At 39.6% G+C, this 13,903-nt stretch overlaps 1 protein-coding gene across 1 annotated transcript in view; it reads left to right on the top strand.

Annotated features, from left to right (window-relative positions):
- LOC124709134 (sodium channel protein para) overlaps positions 1–13,903 on the top strand; it is an 878,324-nt gene that overhangs the window by 608,167 nt on the left and 256,254 nt on the right. The window lies entirely within an intron of this gene.

A 13,903-nucleotide genomic window follows, 5' to 3' on the forward strand; every position in this document is an offset into this window, starting at 1 on the left:
CTTTATTGAGAGGTTTGTGTTGCTGGGAAGAAACCTAAGAAATGAAGAGTCAGCAAGATTGGAGATTTATTCCTGGAATATTACAGATAGGGGAAGAGAGGGGAGGGAAGGGAATTGAAAGGGAGATAGCGTATGAGTAGGGGTTAACATATGAAAGTTCAGTGTGGGCATCGATGTGGTTGCAGTCAGATAGGTTGATGACACACAGTTGTTTCCTCAGAAGGGCATGTATAAATAAAGCAGATTTATAATAGCTCAGCACGACAGAATTTAGGTGTGGAGCTGAAATTGAAATATTTTATAGGAACCGAGCGAGGTGGCACAGTGATTAGCACACTGGAGTCGCATTCGGGAGGATGACGGTTCAATCCCGCATCCGACCATCCTGATTTAGATTTTCTGTGATTTCTCTAGATCACTTCAGGCAAATGCCGTGATGGTTCCTTTGAAAGGGCGCAGCCGATTTCCTCCCTCATCCTTCCCTAATCCGAGCTTGTGCTCCATCTCTAATGACCTCATTGTCAATGGTAATTTAATAATAAAGAATAAGAGAAGTTTGTGGCACAACCTGACCAGAAGAAGGGATCGGTTGGTAGGACATGTTCTGAGGCATCAAGGGATCACCAATTTAGTATTGGAGGGCAGCGTGGAGGGTAAAAATCGTAGGGGGAGACCAAGAGATGAATACACTAAGCAGATTCAGAAGGATGTAGGTTGCAGTAGGTACTGGGAGATGAAAAAGCTTGCACAGGATAGAGTAGCATGGAGAGCTGCATCAAACCAGTCTCAGGACTGAAGACCACAACAACAACAACAATAATGTATAGTATTAACTTTTTTGGACATCAGGTTCAAGGAACACATAATTTTAGCCAGTTCAGAATGTGCCTTGCGTGAACAGGGGCATTCTGTCACTAATTTGCCCAGTAATTTAAAAATACTACACAGGAAAAATAAGGGCCATATTTTCAGTATGCTTGAAGAAGTGGAGAAAAAGTGTTCTATGAAACATTTCCCCAAGATACATGTAATGGTCCAATTGAATAAAGACCTCGTAGCATACCAGCGAATTTCAGTTGCCCCAATAGGATAACTGGCACGTTTATTATACTGGCTACATCCCACCACCCCCTCCCATTACTCATTCTTTCTCTTCTTTTTTAGTGGGTTTATGCTGACACACATCCTAGTGGTACTGATTGTCATCTACTGCATCTTGGGATCATACTGCTGACCTTTGCTCTTTGCCCATTTTCATCATTTTTAATGTACTTGTAATTTTCATCATTAGGTTTACACTTTATACTCATTTTTCTTATTTTCTTCATGAAATTCACTCCTTGTATGAGGTGGACAGAAATTGGGAAGGGGTGACTGGGGTGAAGGTCATCTACATTTTACACTGAGCAGAATCTGTAAGGGCAGGAGGGGAAATCATGAGATAAGTAGTGGAAAATGACCCTATTGTTGCTAAAATGTCCCACTTTACAAGTATTTGGGAAACTTGTATTCTCTGTCAGTAAGATACCATTTACCTTTTGACCACTGAAGCAGATAGAGCAAAGGCCCCATACAGCAACATGTGCACTGAAATCTGTCGAAAATTTATTTCATTTTTCTTATGTCATAATTTTTTGTACTATTTTAATTCATGTTCTAATATTAATAATTATGAGGAAGTTACCCAACCTTCCTTGTTGATTTTAACCCGGCAATACAGGCTGTTTTGTGTTCACATCTCATGCTGTGGGCACTTGTGCACTCATGTCTGAGGCACAAGCACTTGACTTCTTAGTCAGCTGATAACACTTTCACATCTTTAGTATTAGGCTGTTCGAGGTGGTGTATTCTGTACCTCGTGAGATCAAGTTCCAGAATAATAGTGAGTTACCTCAACTGAGTTCATCATCTTTGCTGTTCCTTCCTACTTTCAGCTCTGTTATTTTATTTATAGGTGACTTCTTAGTCAGCTGGTAACACTTTCACATCTTTAGTATTAGGCTGTTCGAGGTGGTGTATTCTGTACCTCGTGAGATCAAGTTCCAGAATAATAGTGAGTTTCCTCAACTGAGTTCATCATCTTTGCTGTTCCTTCCTACTTTCAGCTCTGTTATTTTATTTATAGGTGCTGACTTTTCTGTAATGGAGATCCAACTTTGGGCCTATACTAGTTTCCACTATTTATCTTTCAAATTTATTGACAGCTACTCCATCAGATTATAACCTTCAGTGATTTTTTCCTGTTTTATCCTATTTTAACTTGCTATTTAACTACATAATGTTCATGTGGTTTTGTTGGTTGCCACACAGCATTTCACTGAAGGTCTTACCAATCGATTGGGGATTGGAACATTATGTTGCAGCTTTTATTCTTTACTATCATCACCATAATTTGTTAGTTTTCATTCTAAATTGATGATGAATGTTGGGTCTTCTGTGTATCATCAGTGTTGATCACCTTATGACCTGAGATGTGTGAGTACCTTCTATTACACTATGCTTAAGTTTATGCACTTATATTAGAGGGTAAATATAATTGTTATGCGTTTATATCTAGGCGTTCATCTGAAGATGTGGTTGTAATGCTGCAAAACCAGTGATGAGTCCAATAAAAAAAGGATTTTACAGCTGAAGTGATTCTCTAATTTTCAAGATGTGTCTTCACAGCTGTAGTTGCCCTGACTGTATAGACTTTTAAAAACATTCAATTGATCATTCCTCTGTTGTGCCAGTGCTTGGGGGGAAAACCAATGAGAAATTGTTGGCATGATGAAGGATGTAGGTGTCCATAGGTTGTTTAAATAATGCATAAGGTTTGGCAGATTAAAGCTCCATATTTTCAGCAACTGGAAAACAAGCAGTATGCCTTAGGAATGGAGTACATGCCACCAGCCACTTGGAAGAGTCTTCATGGATGTCCAAGGTGGACCAAAGTCCAAAAGAGGAAAATTGCAGGAAGGAGAAGTGTGTGCTGTCAGTGCAGGGTCTGGGAACAGAGAGTGCATCACCTCTTCAACTCATGCTTTGCTCACTTCCCCCAGCACCATAAATGACACCGCTCCCATGCTGCTTGACAAAGCATGTTCCTTTCAGCAACCCTAATGGGAACTAACCACTTCCAGCCTGAAATAGAGGCAGATTTTGGCATATAGGCTAAGGGTAACTATCCAGGTACTGACAGCAAAGCCAACAGTGGGATTTTTTTTTTTTTAATTATCACTAAACTACTCTCAGTACACCCCCATACAGATGGTGGCTTGTACAGTCCTTCCATAGAAGTGATGACTAGATTTTCTAAAGATTATCACACGCTTGCATGGAGAAACAGGTTGCCCAGACTTACACTCCAAAATAATCATGAGTGGGCTTACTGCTAGCAATACTAAGTATGCTTTACAATGTGTAATCATAATTTGCTCAAAGGTGGTACAATGGATAAGAAAAGGTAAAACACATAGGTGGTTACATTGTTTCTTGCCAGCACATGTGCTAAAGGACCTGCATGGGCGATGGTGTGGCACGGGATGATGAGTTGCAGTAGTGCAGTAGGGGGTCACATATGGCTGGTAGGTCCACTCTCAGCGACTGGTAGCTCATGCATCAATCTTTGGCAGTGGTGTAGAAAACTCACGGAACAGGCATTAGAAAATATTTTGGGAGCATGTCAAACAGAGGGGTTAAAGTGTCTCTTAAAAGTGACTGATGCTAGAACACTGAGCCCATGGTCAATTCTTAAACATAGAACACCTTTATTAGAACAATAGCATCAGGCTATTCAAGTAGGAGAACAGTGCTCATCTGTGTGTCACAAAACTATTGATCTTTTAATCAAAAATTGTAAAACCATTTATAAAAATTAATTCTTAAGTTTTGAAATTATGTTAAATTATAATCCAGGTCATGTCTCCTGTCTTTAATGAGTTATGCAGAATAGGGCTTGTAGTGAACAATAAAAAATTCCATGTAACATGTTGTGGGACAAGGACCATGATAAAATCTATATTTGGACATAATCTTAATATAATAGCTAAAATAAAATGTAGTTTTATATCGTGTCACAGAATTCCCCAATTACAGAAGTTACGATCCACGTGCAAATAAATGTATGACATAAACAATAGTACAGGCATGTTTTATAATACTGACTATTTGAAGCTTAGTAATATTTGTAGCTATACACGTAGTTACTGAGAGAGGGGAGAGAGATTTTTATAAGCCCAGTACACTAAAGATTCCAATGACTTGCATTTTGAGCTGTCACTGAGTGCTGTGAAGATGATGACATATTGGTGGCTCTTGAATAAACCAAATCAAACATAAATTCAAAAAATGAGAAAAGACAGAACAAAATACTTTATCTCACCAAACTGAAGCCATGACAGGTCAAGATTCTTTTACACTTAACAAGTACTTCTCAAAGAAGTCACAGTGATAATGATCAAAGCTTCCAAGGGTCATTGTACTTTGTTGTACATACAGTTACAATACTATACAGTGACTTCAGTCAAAGAATATTTCATAAAACAAAACCACGGATTATATTCAGTAGTAGCATTGTCAAATTACCATTCAACAGATATAGTATGCTAGTTGTACCACGTAAGTTATCACTTAACATGCTACAAAAGAATGTTAAATTGCAAGAATGATCAAAGTCATACCGTGACAATCTGATCTATTCTATCTTTTCTATTACAATGTCAGCAGGTATTTATGTGTTAAACAAAACAATTGGCTTGAGAAAACAACAACTTGTCAAGTAACCAACACCTGAACAGCATGCTGCCCCTACTCAGTAAGAAATATGTCTACCATCTTAACTGTGCTGAATTATATCAGCATTCGTATAAGTATTCATGAATACTGACAGTGATTAGCAGACCGAATATACTTTTGACATTCTCTTGACAGTAATAAAAAAAAATCTCAAAATTTTAAATAAATTTACTGTAAAAGCCTCAGTGATGTGGCTACTGTTCTTTCATGTGAAATGATCAATCATTGAGACATATTGTGGTTAAATGGGCAAGTCATCAGCAGAATTAACGAAAAATATGTACAAATAAGCGTATTGCACAAAAATTTTGTCACCCTTAGAGAAATCATTAGAAGCATGACTTAACGCCATGTAATTCTGCCCCTGGACTTGATAATTGCCTGAATTTGGTTAGGGAGTGAGTCCATAAGGTTGTGCAGCTACATCACATCGAGGTTAAGCCACTCACTGAGAATTTGATCATGCAGGTCCACTAAATTAAGAGGATGCTGATGTCAGCCATTCTAACAAGTCCCACAGATGTTCTGTGAGGTTCAGTGATTTTGCAAGCCAGTCAAGATGACACATACTGATGAGCTTTGCTGTTATCATCCTTTATGTGCATGTTTGAACAGTGGTCTCTTTCAATCTTACTGTCATAATTTTCTGTCACTAACCGGTTGATATGGACATTCATTCTGTGTCTACAGCAATTCCTGTTGGGTTTAGAAGCAGTTATGATTCTGTTGTTGTTGTTGTGGTCTTCAGTCCTGAGACTGGTTTGATGCAGCTCTCCATGCTACTCTATCCTGTGCAAGCTTCTTCATCTCCCAGTACCTACTGCAACCTACATCCTTCTGAATCTGCGGAGTGTATTCATCTCTTGGTCGCCCTCTATAATTTTTACCCTCCACGCTGCCATCCATACTAAATTGGTGATCCCTTGATGCCTCAGAACATGTCCTACCAACCGATCCCTTCTTCTAGTCAAGTTGTGCCACAAACTCCTCTTCTCCCCAATTCTGTTCAATACATCCTCATTAGTTATGTGATCTACCCATCTAACCTTCAGCATTCTTCTGTAGCACCACATTTCAAAAGCTTCTATTCTCTTCTTCTCTAAGCTATTTATCGTCCATGTTTCACTTCCATACATGGCTACACTCCATACAAATACTTTCAGAAACGACTCCCTGACACTTAAATCTATATTCAATGTTAACAAATTTCACTTCTTCAGAAACGCTTTCCTTGCCATTGCCAGTCTACATTTTATATCCTCTCTACTTCGACCATCATCAGTTATTTTGCTCCCCAAATAGCAAAACTCCTTTACAACTTTAAGTGTCTCATTTCCTAATCTAATTCCCTCAGCATCACCCGACTTAATGTGACTACATTCCATTATCCTCGTTTTGTTTTTATTGATGTTCATCTTATATCCTCCTTTCAAGACACTATCCATTCCGTTCAGCTGCTCCTCCAGGTCCTTTGCTGTCTCTGACAGAATTACAATGTCATCGGCAAACCTCAAAGTTTTTATTTCTTCTCCATGGATTTTAATACCTACTCCGAATTTTTCATTCTAAAGCCCTGAAATGCATCTCCCGTCCCTTTTGGTCAATATCCTTTTATCTTTTTCCAACCACAATTCAGACATCGTGTTTCGTGGCCACATGTGTTACACCACTGCCTGTAGACTTGTTTAATAGTCAACCATGAAACACCAAGAAATCCAGCAACCCTACACACTGCATGGCCATGGACACGACCAAACATGAGTACCGCTTTTTGGCACTCTGTCACATCCTTACATTTGCCAATGTTTACAAACAATCTCTGCTTGAAACATAAATGCTTCACTGATTTGCTACTCCCTCATGCTCACATAGAGACAGTGCACATGTGGTTGAGCACGTGACATAATTACTGCCCCATCAATAAAGGCTTAATGATTCACCTGTGTGTGTGTGTGTGTGTGTGTGTGTGTGTGTGTGTGTGTGTGTGTCCTGGATAGACTAATTTTTTGCCAAATGGGCTTCTTTATTAAGAAATGAAACCAGTAAAACGACATTTAATAAGATCTTACATTAGACACAATGTTTGAGACTACATACACTATCTTGTGCAACCTCGATTCATGGTAGTAGTCAGTCAGTTGAGGTGTTTTTACAGAATTCCTACAGGTACTCCTAATTAAGCTTGACTGTAAGAATGGAGCCAGAGATAGGAAGTATTATAGTAAAAATATACCTTTCAAGGTACTACTAAAACATACCTTTGCTGTTACCACTTGGCAATATGGGAGACAGCATGATCCAGACTGATTTATCTACTTTCCTGTATTGTTAGTTGATTTATTGGTGTAGCAGGTAAGTACCAGTAATGTATGATAGCAATCAACTGTCATAATATCACTCAATAATAATGGCTGCCTTGTCAGGAGGAGCAGTTGCTTACCATTAGAGAGATACTGTTTTCAGTCCACCTACGTTTCATGAATTGGCATCAATAGTAGTCTTGGGATAGTAAGACAGGCAGGATACTTGTGTAGGAGGTGGGGGGGTGGTATCCACATGTACAGCCATGTGAAATCACCACATCAAATTTCAAAAGCAAAAGTTACATGCAATTTATATCCTCTGAGAAGTAAAACTGGAAGATAATGCCTGAAATTCAGTCTCATCTCATTATGAGCAGAATCTGCAAGGGCACCAGGGGAAATTGTGAGATAAGTAGCTGTCAATAAGTTTGAAAGATAAATAGTGGAAATTAATGATAGTAAATGCATAATTATTATTCCTCTAATAATGAATCTATCTACAGAAAAAGAATATCAAGGAACATCCATAAGACAGCCATTCCAAGAGAAAGACACTACTGAAATTAGAATCCTGAAATATGACTATGTAGTGTGGGTTGCTTACTGAACTATAGATTAAAACTTAAAAGTACATGCACCACATATCTATAACTTTCTCATAAAGTGATTTAGTGATCCTATTGTTCTTATGTTAATCAGTTCCAAATTCAAACACATCTGTCTCACTGAAATTTCCTTGGGCAATGAAGAAACAACTACAGAAGGATAAATATATTTACAAGAAAAGTCATTTTATTGGAACTGTGATTAGACAGGTCATACAATTGAAACTGGACATTGAAGCACTAAACACTACCTGGCAGCAGTGGTAACTAATGGAATAACAACAACCAGTTTCTGCAGACTCAGACTAGTTATACATAGTTATTTGGAATCTTGTGAAACATTTCTACTGGCAAATAATAAACTGGAATTACTTTTGTAGATACCACACTGACACATTAATTACAAAGTGGCATGTAATAGACCTATGACACTAGAAAAATTTGAAACACTGTTGCAAGCTTCAACACTGAGTACATATATTGTGAATTGTGTTGGTATGTGTAAAGAGTTAAATCTCTCAAGTTACTCATACAGTAACAGGAAAATGAAAGATACGCTGTGATGTAACATAGTAATATGGCAATGACATTGTTGATTGATTCAAATCTCATGATAGAAGGCGTGAAGTTGCAATGGTGATTAAGGCCCTGTGGCTATATACTGAGGCAGCCATCATATGTAGGAAATGTTCCATTACAAGGTGACATGAGCCCTTTGTGTGAACAGCTTGCAGAAAACAGAAAATCTGTGTGTATGTCTCGGGTGTCCGTCTTGATATCAACGTGCATTAGTTTGGCCATGCCAGCGAGAGCAGCTCCTTGCTGCGCCACAGGCAGCCATCGCTACTTGTTCTTATCGCAGGCTATGTTCTTGTCTCCATCACTTCATAACAATAGTGGTGCAGTGGCAAAGACTCAGCTGCCTCTCAGTATTTGCCTGTTTGCTGACAGTGAGTCCATCACCCTGTGCAGCCCATAGTGCCCATACTCAGTCTCATGACCACAAGGCGTAGGTACACATGGAAAGCGATGTATATTGTTGTGGTGCTTGGGTGAAGACTTTCTTTATGTGTCTTAATCAGTCAGTGAATTCATGGTCCATCACAGAGTCTCACATGGAACCATGGGTTAGGGTGGCACTGCCTGTCTCTAATAGGGTTTTAACCTGTTGAAGTGCCCAACTACAGTATTGTCTGCTAACTGTTTCTTTGCATTGACAGGGCATGTTAGACATGTAATCTGTTATGGACCTTTATAGAGTGCAGAGAATTTTTTTATCTTCTCTTTCTTGGTTGCTGGGTTTCTTAACAAGACCCAGTCCCACTGTCAGTAAGGCAGTAAGACAGTGCCTTTGTTAACTTTCTGTACTTGCTTAACCCCAGCATTAAAATTACTCTGCTCTACCTTCCACCAGATTGTTTTAAGTCTTCAGTCCAGGCTCTTGGCCTTGGTTGAGACAACACCTAGTGATAGTTTATCCAGTGCAAATGGAGAACTCAGGAGTGTGTGCCTCATGGATCTGACAATACATCTGTTGTAAATGGACAGAATCTGTGGCAAATACGTGTTCTGTTTGTCTTGTTTGCATAGTGGGATAACATTTTTGTGATCATCTTATGAAAATGTTTTACTCAGCCATTGGCATTGGGTTGACAGGGAATGGTTCTCCACTTCTTAGTTCTTAAAAGTTTGCTCACTTTTACAAATAAAGTAGATGGAAAATCTGTTCCTTGGCTCTGTGAGAATGGTGTCAGAACATCCAAGTGGGAAAATCAAGTGTGTGAGAAATGCTTTGGCTGACATTTCTGCTGTCATCTTGGTGATTGACACCAGAACTAGGTTACGTGAAAAGGATCCAAAATGTCTAGAGCTATGATCTCAAATGATCTGGAAGCTTCTGGCAAGGTTTGCAGTAGCATTTGTGATCTTCACTTCCACACTCTTTGCGCACATGGAAGACAAACTGAACATAATTCTCAGTGTCGTGTTGGTGGCCTTTACACTAATATCATGTCATGACTCGTGCGTAATAGACACTTCCTGCTGTGACCCACTTGGGTGCTATCGTGGCACTGCATGGTAATATGACACTGTAGTGTTTTTGGTATCACCAGTGGCTTTCCTTGTGGAATTTTGTGGTACAAGATGCAATCTTTGGACACAAAGTCCAGAAGAGTAGCAGATTTGTGGCATTCTGGGTCTCACTCTTGTGCCTCCTGCTACTCAGCAATAAACATCTGCTTGCTATACACAGACCTTTGTACTCAGTACATCAGCATTTTGATGCACTCTACCTAGTTTGTTGAGCACCTCATGATCATATTCACACAGTTTCAAAGCTCACTGCATCAACTGACTGCTTGGATCTTCAAGTTCAATAGCCACAGTAGAGTTGAATGACCAGTAACTGCTGTTAACGAACTACCATGTTGGTAGCATACAAAGTAGTTCACTCCAAATACCAAAGCCAACAACTCTTTCTCAGTTGTGCTGTAAATAATTCATCTACATCTACCCCTCCATAATTATTCATCAATTCACAATTAAGTGCCTGACAGAGGGTTTATTGAACTACCTTCAAGCTCTTTCTCTACTGTTCCACCTTCGAAAAGTGTGCAGGAAAAATGAGCACATAAATCTGTCCATGCAAACTCTAATTTCTCTCATATTATTACGATGATCATTTCTCCCTGGGTAGATGGACACCAACAAAATATGTGGGTTTTAAAGGAGAGGGTAAGGAGTCATTCCAATCCCAGGAGCGGAAAAGACTTACCTTAGAGGGAAAAAGGGACAGGTATACACTCGTGCGCACACACAAACACACACACACACACACACACACACACACACACACACACACACACACACACACACACATCCATCTGCACATATACAGACACAAGCAGACATATGTAAAGGCAAAGAGTTTGGGCAGAGATGTCAGTCGAGGTGGAAGTACAAAGGCAAAGATGTTGTTGAATGACAGGTGAGGTATGAGTGGCGGCAACTTGAAATTGGCGGAGGTTGAGGCCTGGTGGGTAATGGGAAGAGAGGATATATTGAAGGGCAAGTTCCCATCTCCAGAGTTCTGATAGGTTGGTGTTAGTGGGAAGTATCCAGATAACCCGGACGGTGTAACACTGTGCCAAGATGTGCTGGCCGTGCACCAATGCATGTTTAACCACAGGGTGATCCTCATTACCAACAAACACTGTCTGCCTGTGTCTGTTCATGCGAATGGACAGTTTGTTGCTGGTCATTCCCACATAGAAAGCTTCACAGTGTAGGCAGGTCAGTTGGTAAATCACGTGTGTGCTTTCACACGTGGCTCTGCTTTTGATCGTGTACACCTTCCAGGTTACAGGACTGGAGTAGGTGGTGGTGGGAGGGTGCATGGGACAGGTTTTACACCGGGGGCAGTTACGAGGGTAGGAGCCAGAGGGTAGGGAAGGTGGTTTGGGGATTTCATAGGGATGAACCAAGAAGTTACGAAGGTTAGGTGGACGGCGGAAAGACACTCTTGGTGGAGTGGGTAGGATTTAATGAAGGATGGATCTCATTTCAGGGCAGGATTTGAGGAAGTCGTATCCCTGCTGGAGAGCCTCATTCAGAGTCTGATCCAGTCCTGGAAAATATCCTGTCACAAGTGGGGCACTTTTGGGGTACTTCCTCATCCCCTCAAACCCAGAACCTCCCACAGAAGAACTTAAACTTACCAGAATAATCTCTACAAAATGTGTGACTTTTGTCATTATACTGCCCTTTTCCTTTTAGGCACAATACCTATACCTTACATATGGGTTGTTACTATGAATGCCCTTACTCCTTCCTTGTTGGTAGGTACGCCCCTTTAAACTTCCTAATCTATTATGGTACAAGTCAAGCCCCTTCGTGGTACCCCTGTCCGCATAGTGTAGGTCAGCCCTTCTTGGGTCTGCCCACCTGCCCTTTTCCATCCAATAAATGCTGGGTGCGCCCTCCTTCTCCTTCCTGGGTAGGCTTCATAGTTCACTGCCCTAGTATACATCTTTATGTATACCGTCGCTAAATATTACCTGGCAAAATTCAATTCTACTTCACACTTCACTTTTACCTCTTGGTACCTTATTTGATTCCCTAGAGTCCTCCACTACTTTTCAGCTTCTACGCTTTCAGTAGACATATTTATATATAACTCGATATACCATACCTTTCTTTATACTAAACTTGTCCCACTGCCCTACAAGTAATCAGAACAAATATTCTATTGATATTCCTAAATAATTATCACCATTAGTTCCTCCCTGGCTTATTCTCATTAATTCTTCCATAGTTTCTACTCTCCTTCATTTCTCTAACTTCCTTGTGTGATATAAAACAGTCTCTGTTCTTATACCTACGTATAAGTACATAAGAAGCGACAAAAGAAAAAAAGGGGGCAATGCAGAACCGTCATATATCAACCACACAATATATGCATCTACCCAGATGTACATATGTCTTTATTCCCTTACATCCCTTGGCGGTTCTGACATCGCTTTCAGTTTCTAGCCCGTAATTTTCATGTTTGTGTCTAAGTGTAATTTTGTGTGTATGTCGATGTGTGTTTGTGCAGCGTGATTCTTCAGCCACTTATTTGAAATAAGTTGAAGGTTATTGTAAACCAGGGAAAGTAAGAAGGACTTCAGCGATAGAAGTGTGTGCGTATGGAAAGAGGCAAAGATAGACTGGTACACAATAGAGAAGGACGAAATGAAAAAATAGAAACGATTGCTAAGATCGAAGAAGTGAAAGAAGATAGCCCCAAAGACAGGAAAACCCTTCCCGCTCCCCTTCCTCAGGATCCCTACTTCACCAGTACTTGAGCGAGAAGCCGGAGGAGGTATGATGTTAAATGTCTCCTGCAGAATGGACATTCTCACCTTCACCTTTGAAGCCCCCGAAAAAAATCTTAGCAACATCTATGGCATCTATGAAATGACAAATGATGAAGAATCAGTTACACTTGTCTCCGAGGGTTGTCTGGAAGGTGGGGTGTGTGATTAGTGTTAGTTATGCTTGTACTTACACTAACCACCCTTCCAAAATCAATATAAACCCTCCCTGTCTACATCACAGCTCATCAAAAGGTATAAAATATTCTATAAAATTAGAAAATTATACACTATTGTATAAAATAGTAATCTAGTTAGTCACTTCATATTATATTTTATACCCACATAAAATACAATGTTCGGTCCATGTCAGCTCGATATCATTCTGCTTACCTAGTGCCATCATACTAATTTTCCATTAAATTATTATTCTGTTTGTTCCATTTTATGTTTAGAGGTCACTGTTTATTCGTGATTCTCTTAAATTAGCCACAATCTTGTAGTCATATTCGGTCACTTAAATACTAACATGATAGGATAGTTTAAGAATTCAAGAACAGATCACAGAATAGTTGAAGAATTGAAGGGAATTTGGTGTAGGAAAGTAAATTTGGAAGTAACACCGAAAAGAACTCAGGAACCGACGGTCATCACTCCGCCCATTAACATTGGATGTTAACATCCCTGGGGAAAGCTGTGACTCCATCCAGATCCCATGGATCTGATATTAACCTCACTTGAGCAAGTGAATACAAATACCTCTCATTAATTTTTGTGTCAAAGTCTCCCCACAACAAAACAATCATTACCTTACTATGTAACCCAACAGCAGGTAAAGTTATCATATTTTCTACTTTGCCATGGACAGGTTTGAATTCTTTCCATGAGTCGTCTCTAGCATTGCTATTATCATTAAGTTTGGAAAAAGCAACAGTCAAAACGCTTCTCGACATTATACTCTCAGTAGCTTCTCGATCTATAATTAGCTCAAAAGGTTCCGCCAGACTACTTATATTTATGGTGTCTCAGGTTGGTAGCTTTTCTTTAAAATTTCTCTCCACATTATCTACTCGAGTGTTGATAACCGCAATTTGCGATTGGACAACAGGGATCAGCTTATTCTTTCTTTCTACGTATCATTTAAAGTATGTAGTCTTTGTTTCACTGCATCAAATGTAACGTTACACACACTCTGAAATGACCCTAATTTTGCATTAAATGCAGGCTCTGTATTGTTACACTTATCTTCAGTATCAAATTTTAATTTCTGGGTCAACTCTTGAAATTGGTCATCCTGCTTTTAGCTAAAATCCGTAAACATTTGATTCATTTGGACTGTTAAAGACTTGTTTAATTCATTCTT

Source organism: Schistocerca piceifrons, chromosome 7 (genome assembly GCF_021461385.2).
Source record: "Schistocerca piceifrons isolate TAMUIC-IGC-003096 chromosome 7, iqSchPice1.1, whole genome shotgun sequence".
Lineage (NCBI taxonomy): Eukaryota > Metazoa > Arthropoda > Insecta > Orthoptera > Acrididae > Schistocerca > Schistocerca piceifrons.